Source organism: Nicotiana sylvestris, chromosome 9 (assembly GCF_000393655.2).
Source record: "Nicotiana sylvestris chromosome 9, ASM39365v2, whole genome shotgun sequence".
Classification (NCBI taxonomy): Eukaryota; Viridiplantae; Streptophyta; class Magnoliopsida; order Solanales; family Solanaceae; genus Nicotiana; species Nicotiana sylvestris.
The window spans coordinates 127,009,864-127,028,714 of record NC_091065.1 but is presented as its reverse complement, the minus strand read 5'-3'; positions in this window follow the sequence as shown (position 1 = coordinate 127,028,714).

Here is an 18,851-nt window from a genome sequence, read left to right as displayed (position 1 = left end):
GCTAGAAAAGAAGCACAGATAATGTGAAGAGGTTCAGCAGTTCCATGATTGTATAGAGTAACTGACCAATTATATGGCCTTAGTTTCTTTTTCTGTGCTGCCCGGAGGCCTTGCGTTTTCCTGGATTGATTGATGTAGAGTTTCTAAAATATTTGTAAGCAACATGAATTTGGTTCAAAAAAATGAGTTACTAGTAATTACAAAATTCTCTTATGTCCACTTGTCTGTGATTCGTATTTCCAGCTGTATGCCCCTCTTGCAAGGTTTTAGTTCTCATTACCGCTGGACTATCCAAATACTTTTAATTTCTTATCCATCAATAGAATATATGTATATGAAGAACATATAAATCAAGTTATCAAATGCTAACCTTAAAAATTTCTACGTTAAGTTAATATTTAACAATAAGTATAGGGAGTTGTCATTTAAACAGAATACCAAAAAAAATATTAATTAATGACAACTCACTTAGAATATATTTTGTCTTCTAATGTTTCATTTTTGTTGTTAAACATTTGAATTTTTAATACTTTGACTCTTAATACTATACTATAACCGATTTATATGATGAATTTCGCAAAAAATGACTTGAAATTTTAGCAAATTAGTTAAATCAAAGACTTTTTTTTTGGTTAATCGAGATGTAATTAATTGTTAAAGAGAATTTTTTTTGTTGATTCAATTAATATTAGCGCATCCAAATTTTAAATATTTAACCATAATTATAATTTTTATCAAATAATAATATATGTTCATTGTACGTTATGAGATATCACTTTTGGACTTTTATGTTAGTACAACCATTAGTGTTATTGAATCTTACCAACACTTCTCTTTCTTTTATATTCTTAAAATCAAAATATTTTCTTAGTTAGCTTGATACTTGAATTTTATAAATATTAGAATTGATTGAGGTCACTACATTTATGATTGCTAAATATTTGTTCTTACACCCAAGTATGATTTAATAACAAAAGTTAGTTGATATAAATTTTAAATATAAAAATAGTAATTCAATGAGTATTTTATTATTTAAAAGAAATACTCATAAACCTTGACAAAGTACTTCAAAAACAGGAAAAAAGAAGAAGAGGAAAATAAGAATACTTAAACCAAGAAAAGGAAAATAAGAACTACTAAACCTAAGCTTTTATAACCAAAAAAAAAAGTTTACTCCTAAACCAATATTAAAAAAATACTCGTCAAATGCTTGGAATTCAATACCCTAAATCTAAATATAGTTTATATGAAGGACTCCAATCAAACAATATGATTTTTTAGATCAAAATCCTAAGTGTTAGGGAAAGAATTTAGTGATTATTCCTAAATATTTTATCTAAAAGACAAACGATTGTGAGTGAACACTATCTCGATGAATATGAAATATTAAAATATTATATAAATATTCTACTGAAAATTATGTTTGAGTGATAAAATAAAAGTTATAAAAAAAATATAAGTTCTTGAAAATAGTAATTATTGAACTTATCTAGCTAACCTAATAAAGAGAGAAACTATATCCCATATAAGCCCTCAATCATGCAGGTCAATATATTCAACTTAAAAATCAATACAAATTTTATATAATATCATTACTTCAATTTCACAAGTTATCGTTCTTCATTTTTAGTTTTAGCAAGAACGCATTAACCCTTGAACATTTAAGTTATTCTGTAAAAATTTATTTGAAAAGTTATATATTCTTAAATTCATTATAGAAAACACAAATAAAGTCAACTAACTGAGAAAAGGTACCTTTTTTTTATCGCAGAAAATATACAAATTATGCTATTAGCTTAATCAATAAGAACAAAAATATAGTAATTATTTTCAACAAATTAGTAAAGAATTAAATGTCTATGATTGTCATAAAATTATATGGAATTCACGGGTTCTAAAAAGACTATGTTAATACTACTTTAGAAGCAGTAAAAATATAAAGTCCATGTTAAAATTAAAATTAGGTTTCGTTCTACCATTTAGCCTTTAATTATTTTTTAAAGTTACTTGTTAAAAGGTGGATTGTGCATATCCTTTAAAATATTCACACTAAAAGAGTACTATTTTATAATTCTATCACAATAAAATAAGAATTTCTTAACATAAAAGGGCTATGTGCACGAGACTTTATTTGTATTTTTAAATTTATTCTCTTTCAATTAGCTTTATTTTACTAAAATTATAAATAAATAATTGGTTATAATTCTATGCAAACAATAAAGACTCCTAAATCTAAAAAGAGTTCTAAGTGAATGAAAGTTTCCTACTTCAGCCCTTTTGGGTGTTAATTTTCTTTTATAAATATATTGTCTTACCTAATTTAAACAACGAATGATTCAAAATATAATATTTGGTTGATTTTGAAGTCCTAAATATTAGGAAATAATTAAATAGATATTCCTTAATATTAGAAAAATAATAAAATGACTATTTTATCTAGCGTGAAATATGTTTTAAAGGATAGAAAAGGCGAACGACATTTCACTAAGGGCCTTCATGCTTTTAATATAGTATTTTTTATTAATGTCAAGTTTTTTCCCCTTTGTTCATGCCAATGATTTTGGGAAGTGATTAAAAACATAAAGCATGATATAACTTCTACGTCACAAATTTTGTAAAGTACTAGTTTTTCGGCACGTGTAAACCAAGTCATATGATATATAATTTTATAAAATGATATTAATATTATTAACAGAGGCGGACCCAGGATTTATTGATGTCGGGTGCACCTTGTCTTAATCCGTACAGTCGGCTCTTGCCATGTAGAGGTGTACAAAAAAAACTCGACAAATCGCACCAACCCGATAATCCGAGTCAAATCGAGAAAACAAAACCCGACTATGGTTTGGTTTGATTTGGTTTGGTGTTGGAGAAAAAAATCCGACCATAATTGGTTTGATTTGGTTTTAACTAAAGAAAGTCAAACGAAACCAAACCAGCCCGACATTACATATATAGAAAGTTTAGATATATTTAATATATAAATATATTTATTGTGATGTAATTTATATTTTGAGCACAAGTTAGATGAGATATTTTGAGCACAAGTTATATGCTTTGTGCTGCAAAGATTTTACTGGGGAAAAATCCCGAAAACCCGAGAAAACCGAGATTGAAAAACCCGAGTTTTATTGATTTGGTTTGGTCTTTAGATTTAATAACCTGACACAATTGTTTGATTTGGTAATTGCAAAATCCGAACCAACCCGACCTATGTACACCCTTAATGCCATGATGCATTTAATTGATTGTTGTATTTATTCAACTTATATATACAAATGATAATCCAATTAATTAAATAGATTTAGCTTTAATTTAATCAAATTTTCTACGTCCAGATGAGAAATGTATGTTTTACTAGCATTTTCTAAATTAAATTATACAGAACCACATCTATTCTAACAATTATACAAATAAAAACAAGATGTGTTAAATTTATTGTAACATACCTGAGAGAGAGTGTGTGCAAAAATAATGTAAATGGATTAGAAATTAATAGATGTTGAAAAGAATTAAAGGAAAAAGGGCCAAAAGAAGAATGAAAAATAATGCTGAGGACACTGTTGGTAAGAATTGTAAGAAACAAAGGCCAGGCAAAAGGTGGAAAATAATAAAAACAAAGAAATGACTAAGGAGTTAAGAAAGTACCGTTTGTCATACTCAGTTTTTGCAAAAGTAAACTTTCTTTGAATTCAAAAAAAAAGAAGAAAAAAACATCAGAAATAAATGCTGGAACTGGTTTCGAACTCTAGACGTCAATCAACGGAAGACGTCTGAGCAAGCTTCCCGACCAGTGCTCCCGTCCAAAGTTTTGTGACAGATGGGGCCAACAAAAATTTAAAATTGTCCTCAATGTACAAACAAATATATATATGACATATATGCAGCATTTTTGCCGAGGTTAACGGGTTTCGGTGACCCCTCTATACCCAACGTAGGTATGCCTTTGATTATTAATATAGATCTTTGAATGAGTAATTATACATAAAAGATATTGTACAATTTAAGTGGATAATTAAAAATCATCTCTTGTTTAGAACTTTGGTAATATGAATTTGTTTACGCAGAATAACAGAAATCAATTTTATAAGTTACGAACTTGCATCCTTATCCACTCTTTTATAATCAACACATGCACTTCAAAGCTACAAAAACCTAAAGTACAATATTATATATAAAAACAGTAAAAACCTATACATTTTTACAATAAAGCTGGTGGCAGAAAAGCTTGTTCACATTGAATAAGCTCAAAATGTTTTAAATTCTTGCAAAAAATAAAAAAACCCTCAAGTACTAATCATGTCAAGCAGAAATGAGAAACCAAAAAAATTCACAATGAGCTGACGAAAGGGTAGCTCGGACAATTCACATAGAATAAGCCCAAAAATGCTCCTATTTAAATTCTTGAAAACTATACATAAACACTGATGAACTAAATTTGCGAGTAGAAATATAACTCAATATAGCATATAAAATTGAGGATTGTAAAGTCTTGCCCAAAATTCAACAGTATACATAAAACAGCAACAACATACAAAATTCCCCTAACAAAAAGCTAATGATTTTTCATAGAACACATTGTTTCAACTTCTTTGTGCTAAATTACAGATTAGTTGGGTAACTGATGTTTTATACTTCAATATTACACAAGAGGAGTGATTTGTGTGGTGCTTAATTTTCGTGTGCACTGAATTATTGAATGACTTGGTTCTTCTATTTCTTCCTAACACTACAGTTGCAGAATAAATAATACAGAAAGTAAAGTACATAAGGATTTTTACATGGAAAACACCCGGCTCAAAAGGTGAAAAAAATCACGACCTATTACCCAGTAGGATTTTCTCCAAACACTTCACTACAAATCTGAGCCAACAACAAACTTTACAAACTCTTGCAAACCTAAGGATTAACTCTAACCATTATAGCAACACGCCACAAGCTGTTGCGACTACTTCAAGTTAACTCTAACTTGAAAGATACAACTCGAGTTTACAATCTCTTGCAAACCTAAAGATTAACTCTAACCCTTGTAGCAACACGCCACAGGCTATTGTGACTACTTCAAGTTAAATCTACTTGAAAGATACAACTCAGGTACCTAGTACAATTTGCTTCTAAGAAAGCTCAAAGGTACAACTCAAAATGCCCGCTACACTTTTAACTAGAAATAAATAAAGACACATAAAACTCTTTATGGAGCTAGTTCTTCAATCTGGTTCGTGTAGCTTCAGGATCACACTCTTAAATCTCACAGGAATTGCTCATAAAATGCGTTACTATTTTGCTCTCAATTCGTGCTTAACTTCAGTATGTGTACATCACCTATAAAAGAAAACACATCTGATATATATATATATATATATATAGATATAGATAGATATATATAGAATTAGTAAATAAAGAGTAACTAGAGTTCTAATGCTTTACTCTTCCTTAGTGGAAGAGTTCTAGTCAACTTTAACTTCTAACTTTTCCCTTATATTGGATGGAGTTCTCTTCAACTAAGGGATCCTGCTCCTTATCAATTATACAACCTTTTCATTCAGAAGATAGCAGATATAGCCACTTAATCTTATCTCTTCGCGTGCATGCCTTGTGCTTGAATCTGCCCTTGCCTGTGTACACTGTGTATGGATCTAGTTCATGCATGTTTTCCTTTGTCAATCATCAAAACCAAAATCGCTCAGATCAACAAATTCTTCCTTTTTGATGATGACAAACTCTGTGCTTTCAGAAGTATCTAACCTGTTTCAACTCAGCTCAACATCAAACACAATATCAGAACACTTTCCATTTAAAGTCAAATCATCAAGGACCAGGTTCATTAGGTTATAAACACCATAGTCCAAAGCAAAAGCACAGTTTATCAAATCATAAGGTCACTAACCAAGAAGTTAGCAATGTCGGCATACCAAGGAGCGAAAGTGCTAGACAATGCCAATATGTGCTTATTTGGAAGGCATCATTAATTTCAAGATCTTCTTTTGGTCTCCCTGCCTCTTCAAGCCTAGATAGGTGATCCACAACTTAATTCTCTATCCCTTTCTGATCCTTGACTTCATAGTCAAACTCTTGTAACAAAAGAACCTACATAACCAATCTCGGTTTAGCACCCTTCTTTGCCATAAGATAGCGGTGAGCAGCATAATGAGTGTAAACTATCACTTTGGACCCCAACAAATAGGCTCGAAATTTTTCAAAAGCATAAACAATGGTAAGTAGTTCTTGCTAGTCACAGTGTAATTCATTTGTGCGCCATTGAGTGTCTTTCATGCATAGTAGACATGATGAAGGATCTTGTTATGCCGTTGACTAAGTACCATCCCAATAGCTACACCACTGGCGTCACACATGAGTTCAAATGGAAGAGACCAATCGGGTGTGACAATAATAGGTGCCGTGGTGAGCCTCGTTTTCAACTGAGTACCATGAGGAACAACTCTAACTGGCTATGCTGGAGGAGGTGCGGTAACCATAGTACCCTGCTGCTGCGTGCCTGTCTGACCAGTACCACTATCTCGAGGGCAAAACCTCATTCCTCAAAAGCTTTGAGGCACTTCTCATCGAAATCAAACTTTGCATCTTTTTCAAGGAGCTTGCACATGGGACTTGCAATTTTTGAGAAGTCTTTGATGAATCGCCTATAAAAACTGGCATGCCCCAGAAAGCTCCGAACACTTTTTACCTAAATGGGAGGAGGAAGTTTGGAAATGATCTCGATCTTTACTCGATCAACCTCTATACCTTGCTTGGAAATCTTGTGGCCCAGAACAATACCCTCGTCCACCATGTAGTGGCATTTTTTCCAATTTAGCACAAGGTTTTTTCCTCACATCTTATGAGCACTTGCCTAAGGTTGTCAAGGCAATGCTCAAAGGAATCACCAACCACAGAAAAATCATCCATGAACACCTCTAAGAAATCCTCCACCATGTCAGAGGAGATTGATATCATGCATCATTGAAAAGTAGCCGGAGCATTGCATAGCCCAAATGGCATCCGGCTAAAAGCAAAAGTTCCATACGGGCATGTGAATGTTGTCTTCTCTTGTTGATTTGGTTGTAGCCAGAATAACCATCGAAGAAGCAATAAAATAACTTTCCCGCTAGTCGATCAAGCATTTGATCAATAAAAGGCATAGGGAAATGGTAATTGCAAGTAGCACTGTTGAGCTTCCAGTAGTCCATTCAAACTCTCCACCCGATCATTGTCCTCGTTGGGATGAGCTCATTTTTGTCGCTCTGAATGACGGTCATGCCCCTTTTATTTGGCACACATTGCATCAGTTTCACCCATAGACTATCGATAATGGGGTAAAAAACCCCGACATCCAACCATTTAATAATTTCTTTCTTTACCACCTCTTGTATGGAAGGATTTAACCTTCTTTTATGCTCCACACAAGGTTTGCTTTCTTGGTTCAATTTTATCTTGTGCTCACAAATTCCAGCAGGAATCCTTCGGATGTCCGCTATTGTCGACCCAATGGCCTGTCTGTGCTCTCTCAAGATATTCAACAGTTGTTCAACCTGCACATCATTCAACAAAGAAGAAACAATTACAGGTTGAATGTCATTAGAGCCAAGAAATTTATACCTTAGGTGCGGCGGAAGTGGCTTGAGCTCTAGTTGTGGGGGCTCGATAGTTGAAGGCTTAGCGGGAGGAGTGACTCTATTCTCTAAGTTAAGAGAAAGTTTCTTTGGTACATAAGTGTAGGACCCAAGCCCTTCCAATTCATTCACAGATTTCATGTATCCTTCCATATCTTCACCATCAAAGTTTACCAAAATAGCCGCCAATACCTCAACAAGGCATTCCTCTTCCATCTTCACCTTGACTGCATCCTCTACCTTATCAACAACATCAATGATTGAGATACTCTCATATGCATGCATCAATTTCATACCTTACTTGCTTTAAAGGTAACCTCTTCATCATTAACTCGGAACTTGATCTCATTTCGTTCTGAATCCATGAGTGCTCTTCCGGTAGCAAGGAATGGTCTCCCCAAGATGATAGGAATTTCTTTATCAACATCACAGTCAAGGATAACAAAGTCGGCAGGGAGAAGGAATTTCCCTACTTTCACAAGAACATCATCAACAATTCCCACCGGTCTTTTCATTAAACAGTCGGCCATTTGCAACCTCATACTTGTAGGACTAGGCATACCTAATCCTGCTTGCTTGTAAATAGAAAGAAGCATTAAGTTGATTCTAGCCCCATTATCACAAAGGGCTCGTGCAAAGTCGCGCAACCCAATAGTACATGGGATGGTGAAAGCTCCCAGGTCCTCTTTCTTTTGGACTGTGGTTGTTGCAATGATTGAACTAACCCGGTGAGTCACATTCACCACTTCATTCTTGGTGGTTCTCTTTTTAGTGATTAAGTCCTTCAAGTACTTAACAAAACTCAACATCTCTTGAAATGCTTCCACAAATGGAATGTTTACCGATAATTGCTTGAGAAAGTCATAGAACTTTTCGAGTTTGCTATCATCAACCCTCCTAGCAAGTCTTTGAGGAAAAGGAGGCGGGGGCCTAGGAATTGGTGATAGAGTTTTTGGTGCCTCTATTACCTTTTCCTTAACCTCCTCATGGTTCACTTCTTGAGTTTTCACCTTCTTCGGGAGTCTTTCAACTTCAACAACAATTGGAACCTCAACTTGTGCCTACTTCTTGTTCGGAATCTTCCACTTCAACCCCTTGTTCATTCTCCTTGAAGTAGTTTCCCACTTCGAGTTGTGATTTCCATACAATGAGAGGTTGGGCCACTCCCACTACTTTTTGGGTTTGCAATTGTGTCACTTAGGAGTGTGCCATTTTGCTTCGGATTTTGCTCTCTTGAGAGATCTCTCATTTGCATCTCCAACTTTTGAATAGATGCGGTATGAGAGCCCACAAGCTCGGTCATGTTCTTCATTGAAGTGTCGGATCTATCTTGATTTGCAATACTCGTTCAAGCATGTTTTCCAACTTGGGATCACTCGAAGAACTTTCTTTCCAATGTGTCGAGTTTGAATATTTCCCCTTTGGAGGAACATAGGGGTTTGAACTTCGATTTGAAAAATTGCTGTTGTTGTTACTCCAATTTCCTTAATTTGAACCACCTTGGTCATTTCGCCACTGTTGGTCGCCTTGCCCTTGCAGGTTAGGCCTCTATTGGTTTTGTTGTCTTGAACCTTGGTAGGGTTGCCTTTGATAACCTCCTTGAGAGTTGTTGACATAATTTGCTTCCTCGCAATCCTCATTTGACAAGGATTGCACATCTTCCACAACATTCACCTTTTTTGTTTGGCTTTCAGTGAACATCTTGGTCAACACATTGATGTTGGTAGCAAGCCCGACAATTACTTGATCTCTCTCTTGGTTCTCCTTATTCATGTTGGTCAAGGAGGGAGTACCGTATGCAATTCCACCCGTAGTGTCTTCCGAGTGCCAAGCTTGGTTATGTTCTATCATCTTATCAAGAATTTGTGTGACCCTTGCAAATGTTTTATCCATAAAAGATCCATTAGCTGCATTTTTGGCTATGGATTGGTTCAAAGGATCCAAGCCCATGTAAAACTTCTCCAACAAAATGTTGTCCGGAAAGCCATGATTCTGCGACCTCACTAGATATAGCTTGAATCGATCCCATGCCTCATGTAGATGCTCTCCTGGTAGTTGCTTGAAGAAGAAAATTTTATCCCGGAGCTCGGACTTCTTGCTTTGCGGGACATTTAGCTAGGAATGCTCGGATGAGTTTAGGCCAAGAATGAATGTAATTAGGTGGTAGATTTTAGATCCATTTCCTTGCTTCTTCGGCTAGTGAGTACTTGAACACCCTCAGCCTTAAAGCATCATTTGATATGTTATTCTGCTTGTGCATCACACACACACCCAAGAAGGTTTTGAGATGTTGTTTCAGATCATCATCGGTAGAATTTCTGAAAACCCCCTCTGCTTTGAGCATTAGGATTAGACCGTTTTCAATCTTGAAGGTGGAAACGTCAACTCTTGGAGGGACAATGACATTTATATCCTCAATATACTCATCTGTATCCGCAAAAGGGTTTTCTACTTTGAACTTGGCCGTGTTTACCTAATAACACCAAGCAAAGCAAGAAAAGTGTGATGTCATAGAAGAAGACGTAAAGTAAAGCACACACTAAATAGTAATTTTAAAACCGTATTCCCCGGCAACGGCGCCAAAATTTGATACGCTCAAATTACACTTAAATAAATAATATGAGGCGGTTCGTGTAAAATATAATAACCCAACAAGGTTGGAGTCGAATCCCACAGGTAATAGGTGTGAAAAGGTTACTTGAATAGTGTGAAACTTGACTTAAATCATAATTCTACTCCTTTAGCTTAAAAAGAGAATGATGTACTCATGAATTAACAAGATAACTATTTTGTTGTGAGAATGTAATTAATTTGATTAAGAAAACCAATGTTGTTTCCCCATTAATGGAATGTAATTCTATTGGTGTTAATATGATATATTTCTAATGGAAGGTCCTTTGATATGCAAATATTTTCGAAGTGACTGTCGCACCCCCCTTTTTTCCTTGCGGAAATCTGGTTCATGATTTTTTGGTATGGGACAACTCTTTTCCTTTTGGGAAGGGGTTTGTAATTTTGAAGAGTCACCACCTAACAATTTTTAACGTGCGTTGGGGCACCTATAAGGTTCATCTACAACTACGTTTGCTAACTAGAGATAGGGTAAGAGCTTGAAATTATCCTAAGGGGAAGGTGTTAGGCACCCCTCAGGATCCACTAGTGTGGTTCCCGGCCAGATAGTTTTTTGTGAATTTGTGCGATTAGCAAATAGACAAGTAGGGCTCAAATAATAGGGGATTTGAGTTAAGATACACAAGAGTTTGGAAATAGTTATTGAAAGGCGAAATTTTGAAAAGAATTACAATCTAAAACATGCTTATGAATGTAAAGGGGTGTCCTAGGTTCGTTTGTAATATGGATGACATCAATGCAATACCCGGTATGACACTCCTCAAAAGAGGGGCTACACGTGGTATTAGCACACCGATCATCATATCCATATCTACCTTTTCCTGCCCTGTAAAGGTAATTAAGCGAAGATTGGTCTCGACTCTTATTGCATGCTGTTACCCGTCCCTTCCTATTAGTCTCGGAGGAATTTTGGACTACTATTCCTATAAGGAGGGGGTTCTAGGCAGACCCTCAGGTTTAAAAGTAAAAATACTAAGGCGACATACAAAAACATATAAGACCGCAGTTAGGAGGGGGAAACATATAAGCAAATAGAAGGCTCAGTTATACCTCCACAAAGAATGCACATAGATAGCATGACTCTTACACGGTTAAGGTCTGAATTTAAAAATCCTAAAGCAGGGTGTTTAAGTTGTTGAAGCAGAACCAAATTTATTACATGACTTAGATAAGAAGTCCGAATTAGACCTGCCTGCTGGTTGTAACAGTTAATAATTAAACAAAGTCAGTTCCAATTTTATTTAGGTTATTACCTAAGGCTTGCCTAGGCGTAAAAAAATGCAGTAGTTGTTACGAATCATTAAGACGGTTTGGAGATTATTTTATTACCTAAAACATGCTGTTCTAGGTGTTCAACACATAGAATTATTGCCAGTTGGTTGTAAAAACTAAGTAAAATTATTTTATTCCTTTTTATGTATTCATAGTTAGCCTAAGCATGCTTAAGCGAATATAAATGAAATCCTAAAGACATGGTATCTAATGTACAGAGATGCAGAATCATGCAGAATCCTAAGCAGGATTTCTATATGCACAAATATTGCAGCGTTTAAACATGATTTCCAGAATATGCAGAAATGATATGTGTGTTAGTGTTGTTTAGCCTAAAATAGGATCTCTAAGTGTACATGGCAGTAGGAACATGATCGTAGAAGTTTCGGTTATTAACATAATTAACGCAGGAATTTATAAGTGATATAATAGTGAAATGGACATGCTGAAAATAGTAAGCATAAGTCCTAGGGAACATGATCTCTAATGCATGAAATGAGTCCTAAGCATGGTTTCTATTGCTCAAGTAGGAAGATAAACCTAATAACATGTTTTCTACCCCTTTTGATAGCTAAAGCATGCATAGTCACCCCTTCCCTTTCCACTATCCATCCCTAGAGTTGTTTAAAGTTATTACAGACCAATGTGATTGACTTACATAATAAAAATGTAAAATAATAAGTTAAAACCATAAGAAGCCTTATTCTGACTTCCTCTCTGAGTTATGTAATAAACCACCTCAAATGCCAATATTGTTCCAAAGGCTTCTCATATCTGGGTGTGTCAGAGTTCCCTAAGGACCTCAAGGGATCCCGTGCAGTGCTCACACCCAGATTGCATAACCAAGAGAGTAAGTGCAGTGTGGAAAGGCCAGCTTTCATGTGTCCAAATTCAGGGGGAGCTCAAGGATCCCAAGGTAAATCTCACACAAAAGGAGCAGAACCTAGTATTCTAAGAGTATATGTGAGAGTGCTTGACATAGTTTGAAAAAGAGTTTGTGTAAAAACTGGATTGTCAACTTCATTTTTTGAAAGCAATCAGTAACAGAGATGATTGAAAGCAGTGGTAGTAGTAAACAAAACTCAAACACCTTAAGAGGGGATCACACACCGAATCAATAGCCACAAAAGGGGTCAAGGGATTTAGGGATACATAGACATTTGTCAGTAAGCACATAACCCCGGCAGGGGTTTGGTCTGGACATGCACAACATTAGCTGATACTGGCATAATCACAAACCGGCCAAAAGAACATAAACACATGGAAGGGATAGGGGTTTGAGATTCATAAGATAGCAAGTACACAATAAGTGATTGACAAAGTATGCCTTAAAACACACACAAGGGGAGTGCATTAATCTAAAGGGGAAGGGAAAACATTACAGCATGCTGGTAATGTAACTTAATAGAACCACAGATAGAAGTAGATCAAAATGAAAGAAGTTGAGACAAATAAGGAAGCATGTTGTTGTTGGATCTTTAAAATTAAACTAGGACATACCAGTCAAAAAAGTAAAGTGTAGAAAAAGTAAAGCGAGTAGAATTCCACAGTCTAGCCTTGGCTTTCAGCCGGCTAGACAAGCAGTAGCACAAGTAGCAGAGAAATAAGAGAGAGTTTGAGTGTGTAAGTGTGTGTTCTGAACTAAATTGTTCGTGTCTTGTTAATGAAAGCATTAGGGTATTTATAGCTTTGAAAGTAAGTGGAAAACAAGTATTGACTGATCATAATTATAGAGATAATACAAACTAGAATCAATTAAAGACCCGGACTCCCTTTAATTAGGGAGTCATAGTTCAAACGGTTACAAGTTGTATCAAATAAGGAAAATAATTGTATCCAAGACTGATTTTGCCATAATAGGAATAGTAAAAGCATGGTGCATGTAATAGGGACTAAGTACAGAATATTTTCATGTAAAGAAAGTATAATAACAATATATTGGGCACATAAACAGGTAGATTACAAATGTATTTTGAAAATTAGTTCAAAGAATTACGGAAGAGATTGAAAATCACAGGGAATCAATACTATCTAAGGAAAGTATCACAGAAGTAAGGAAGCAATTTTCGAAAATCAGTATAGAGTTACAAGGAAAATACACAGAATCAAAGGTGTAGACATAAGGAGATTATATAGAATCACCATAAATTGTGTGAGCAATCAGTAAAACAAATGGTCGGACCTATAAATAACATGGTTTTGGATAAAATCAAAGAAACCTTAAGAACAAATCAAAACGAGAAGCACAAGAGTATATAGAACACACATAAAGCCCAGAAGGTTCATAATAATGCAAACACACTGCAAACAAATTCAAACTTCGAATAGAACCCAAAAGTATTGGGGTTTCCTGACAAAAAAATGAATCGAGCCAAAAGGAAAGACTCAGGTAACGTTTAAACATACTAAAATCACAGTAATCAGAAAGAAATCATTTTTTTTGCAAAAAAGGGTTTTGAAACCCTAGTTTTAAAAAAATAGAGAACTGTTCGAAATCGAAGAAACATTTTTAGGAAAACAAGTAAAAACCTTAAGAATCCCATAGATCCATCACAAATTTAAAAAGATCGGAGGATTTTAGCTAGGTTTTTTCAAAGAAATAAAAGAGACGAAGAAAAGATCGGTTAAAACCCATGGATTCATCTAGATCTAAGACAGATCTTAAAAAAAGTAAAAGATCTCAAGAGCTAGGGATTTAGAGAATCCAGAGAGGACGAGAAATATTAGATCGTTACCGGTTTTAGCCGTAAAAGCCGTGGATCTGACTTGAACAGCCATGGATGGCCGGAAAAAGATCATGGATAGAAGTTGAGCAAGGACTGGACCAGATATCTTTGAGATCTGTCCATGAAATCACATAAGCGGGCCACCAGGGGATGTAGAAGACAAGTACACGTCTCAAACAGTCATGTGTGTCCATGGATTGAGTGGGGGTTGAAGGGGATTAAGGTGGATTTGGGTGGCGGCAGCTAGGGTTTGCGTGAAGTTGTAGAGAGAATTGGAGAGGAAGAGGATTCAAGGGCGGCAGGTTGGTGAGAATGATTTCGATTAGGGTGGTCGTTTGGGTTAAAAAAGGTAAGGGTGAACGGTGGCCGTTGATCTCTGTGATCAACGGCCAGGATGAGAAGGGGTCTGGGTCGGGTAAGATTTAACTGGGTCAGGGGCGAGTTTTACTTAGAAATTGGGCCTAGGAATTGGGGCTTGATTTGGTTATAATTGAAAGCCAAATGTGGCTACGAGTTAAATAGCCACTTTTCGCTTTTTAAATTATAAAAAATAGCAAATAGTTTTTTGAAACTAAATTCAAAGTAAGAAAATGATTTATAATACATAATTAACAATATTAAAATAGAAGGCTCAATTTTATGAATATAAAACACAATTAAACCTTAAAATGGCTAATATTGCAATTATATGCAATTTAGCTTTAAAAATACTAAATGAAATTGTAAAAATATGTAAAAAATTATTTTAGCCATATTTTGGCATAAATATAAACACCCAACAGATTAATTATCAAAATAATAATTTTGGAAATAACTATTGGGATTTTATGGATAAAAAGGGGGAAATAAATTAATTAAAAACCTTTAAAAATATGGAAAAATAATAAAACCCTTTGGACATGCTTATATATGCGTACATATGCTATTTTGAAAATTTATCGGGAAAAATTGGGTATCAACAGCTGCCCCTCTTTACCCGGGAAGGATGAAAGAGTTTTCGGGTAAAGAAATGATGGCCAATTTTGACCGAGCGAAATGGTTTGAAGAGGTTAGACCGCGTCCTGGCTTCTGAACTGCCTACATATCCCTGGTTTTATAGGAATCAGGCCGTATGTAGTTTAAGATCCATCGACGGAGTATACCGATGAAGACCTTTCAAGAATGGACGCAATATCTAGGGCTGGGTGATGAACGGTTTACATGAATGGTTAGGTTTGACATGGCTTAGGAGAACCAGAGTGGGACCGCTCCTGCCGGGATGGCCGTTGCTTACTGGTTTACCTGCAATTAGAAACAATACAAGCGTATACTTTGCATAAATTTAAACATGATGCAAATTCCCCGTCGGACCATGAATGTTGTCTTTGGACGGTTAGGATGACTTCTTTAGACCATGATGTCCTGGGCCATGAAGTGTATGATAAAGGATTCGCAAGCCATGAAATGATGCTCTCGGGCTATGAGGATGGTGCCTCCGAACCATGATGCCTTTGAATAATGATATGCAAAAGATTGAAAGAGATCCTCAGGCTATGACATGGTGTTCTCGGGCTATGAAGATGATGCCTCCGAACGATGATGCCTTTAGATGAATTGGCGATATTTCAGCCCATGAAAGATGCAGTAGTATGATGTGGACAAGACAGAGCTCAGTCTTGCGATTTGAAGGGTAGAGCTTAGCCCGTAAGAAAAGAGAAATAAATAGTTCTTGAGATGGTGCTTAATTTCGAAGAAAAATGGAGGCAAAGCTTAGCCTTGGAAGGTAGAATTATAGCCTTATGCAAAGATGTGAATGCAGATGGAGGTAGAACTTAACCTCGGAAGGCAGAATGGTAGCCTTATGCAATGCAGAAATGCAGAGGGAGACAACGTTTAGCCTCGGAAGGCAGAATGGTAGCCTTATGCAAAGATGTGAATGCAGATGGAGGTAGAGCTTAACCTCGGAAGGCAGAATGGTAGCCTTATGCGATGCAGAAATGCAGATAGAGACAACGTTTAGTCTCGAAAGGCAGAATGGTAGCCTTATGCAATATAGAAATGCAGATGGAGACAACGTTTAGTCTCGGAAGGAAGAATGGTAGCCTTATGTAGATTTGAAGGCAAAATAGTAGTCAACGTTTAGTCTCGAAAGGCAGAATGGTAGCCTTATATAGATTTGAAGGCAAAATAGTAGTCTTATGCAATGTAGATGCAGATGGAGATAGCATTTAGTCTTGGAAGGCAAAATGGTAGCCTTATGCAAAAATGCATATGGAGACAACGTTTAGTCTCGGAAGGCAGAATGGTAGCCTTATGCAAAAATGCAGATGGAGACATCGTTTAATCTCGGAAGGCAAAATGGTAGCCTTATGCAGATTGGAAGGCAGAATGGTAGCCTTATTCAAGAAATAAAATAACAAATGATAGTAGAGTTTTCTTAGCTGATAGCAGATTGCGGCATTGTGATTACCGGGAGCATTATGACATACGGGACATCACTGGTGTATGCTGATAGCAAATGTTTGCAAGTGCAACAGTTCTGAGAATCGTTTTCTTGAAAACTGTTTGTTCCATGGGCGTACAATATGTTTGATGATTTTGCAATCCTAGTGCCTGCATCCACAGAAAAATCATGAGTTTTGTAAAGGGGAAGGTTAGTTCGTATCCCCCGCTGGCTTTGCTTGACTCGTTCGACTTTGATCTGGTGACATCGTCTGTACTATTGGGGTAGCATTGTTAAACAAGGCAGTTTCAATGATAAACATGCATGATTTTATAAAAGTATGACATAAATTAAAAACAGCTTTTAGATAAACCGACGACTGTGACGTGGTTCGAGACGTTGCAACCTCTCTTGCTACAGAATTTTATGGGCCCTCCTCAAAATTCTGCCCCAACTTGATGGGTTGATGCTTCTGACTGTTGCTCGTGCGGTGATTGGCTGAAATTACTTCGGAATTTTGAGGGTCCTCCTCAAAATTCTGCCCAGTTTCCAATTGCGGGGGGGGGGGGGGGAATGAAAATTTATTGAATTGTGACCGAAACCATAGGGATGTCTACGTATCCCCTCTTAAACGGGAATCAGGTCAGGTGTAGTTCAATTTACATCATATAAGAAAAGCATAAAGATTACACATAGTAACGTTTGACTACATCTGAATTGATCGGCTTTGGCCAGACTTCTCCATCCATTTCTGCAAGTATGAGGGCTCCACCTGTCAGAACCCGGTGAACCATGTATGGATCTTTCCAATTGGGAGAGAATTTACTTTTGGCTTCATCTTGATGCGGAAATTTTTTCTTTAACACCAGCTGCCCCGGTGTGAACTGTCTTGGCTTGACTTTCTTGTTGAAGGCTTTGGACATTCTGTTCTGATAGAGTTGACCATGGAAAACTGCGTTCATTCGCTTTTCGTCTATAAGAGCTAGTTGCTCGTAATGACTCTTCACCCACTCTGCGTCGTCGAGCTCAGCTTCCTGTATGATCCTTAGGGAAGGAATTTCTACTTCAACGGGAATGACAGCCTCTGTACCATAAACCAGCATATAGGGGATTGCCCTGGTTGATGTGCGGACTGTGGTGCGATACCCCAATAGAGCAAATGATAACTTCTCGTGCCACTGTTTATGCTTCTTTATCATTTTCCTCAATATCTTCTTGATATTCTTATTGGTGGCTTCTATAGCTCCATTCATTTGTGGCCTGTAGGCTGTGGAATTCTTATGTCTGATCTTGAAGGTTTCACACATAGCTTTCATCAAATTGCAGTTGAGGTTGGAGCCATTATCAGTAATGATTGACTCTAGAATCCCGAATCGACAAACAATGCAGTCGCGGACAAAGTCTGTCACGACTTTCTTAGTCACTGCTCTATAGGATGCTGCTTCGACCCATTTGGTGAAATAGTCAATGGCTACTAAGATATACTTGTGTCCATTGGAAGCAGCGGGCTCAATTGGTCCAATAATGTCCATTCCCTAGGCGACGGACGACCATGGTGAGCTTGTTGTGTTGAGCTCGCTCGGAGGTACCTTTATCATGTCTGCATGAATCTGACAGCGATGGCATTTCCGGGCATACTGGATGCAGTCTATTTCCATAGTCATCCAAAAGTAACCAACCCGGAGTATTTTCTTTGCTAAGATAAAACTGTTCATATGTGGACTGCAGGTCCCAACATGAATTTCCTCTAGTAGCTTGGATGCTTCCTTCGCGTCGACACATCTTAATAATCCCAAATCAGGAGTCCTCATATATAGGATTCCTCCGTTGTGAAAGAAATTGTTGGACAATCTCAGAAGTGTGCGTTTCTGAGTAGGATTAGCAAGCTCTAGGTACTCTCCTTTTGCCAAATATTCCTTGATATCATGAAACCAAGGCTTTCCGTCTGCTTCTTCTTCAACATGGGCACAATAAGCTGGCTGATTATGGATTCTTACTAGAATGGGATCGATGAAATTTTTGTCTAGATGTTGTATCATAGATGATAGGGTAGCCAATGCATTGGCAAACTCATTCTGGATTTTGGGGACATGCTGGAATTCCGTCTTCGCAAACCTCTTTCTTAATTCCTGTACGTGATGCAGATACAAGAGTATCTAGGAGTTCTTGGTTGTCCATTCCCTCGTCCCT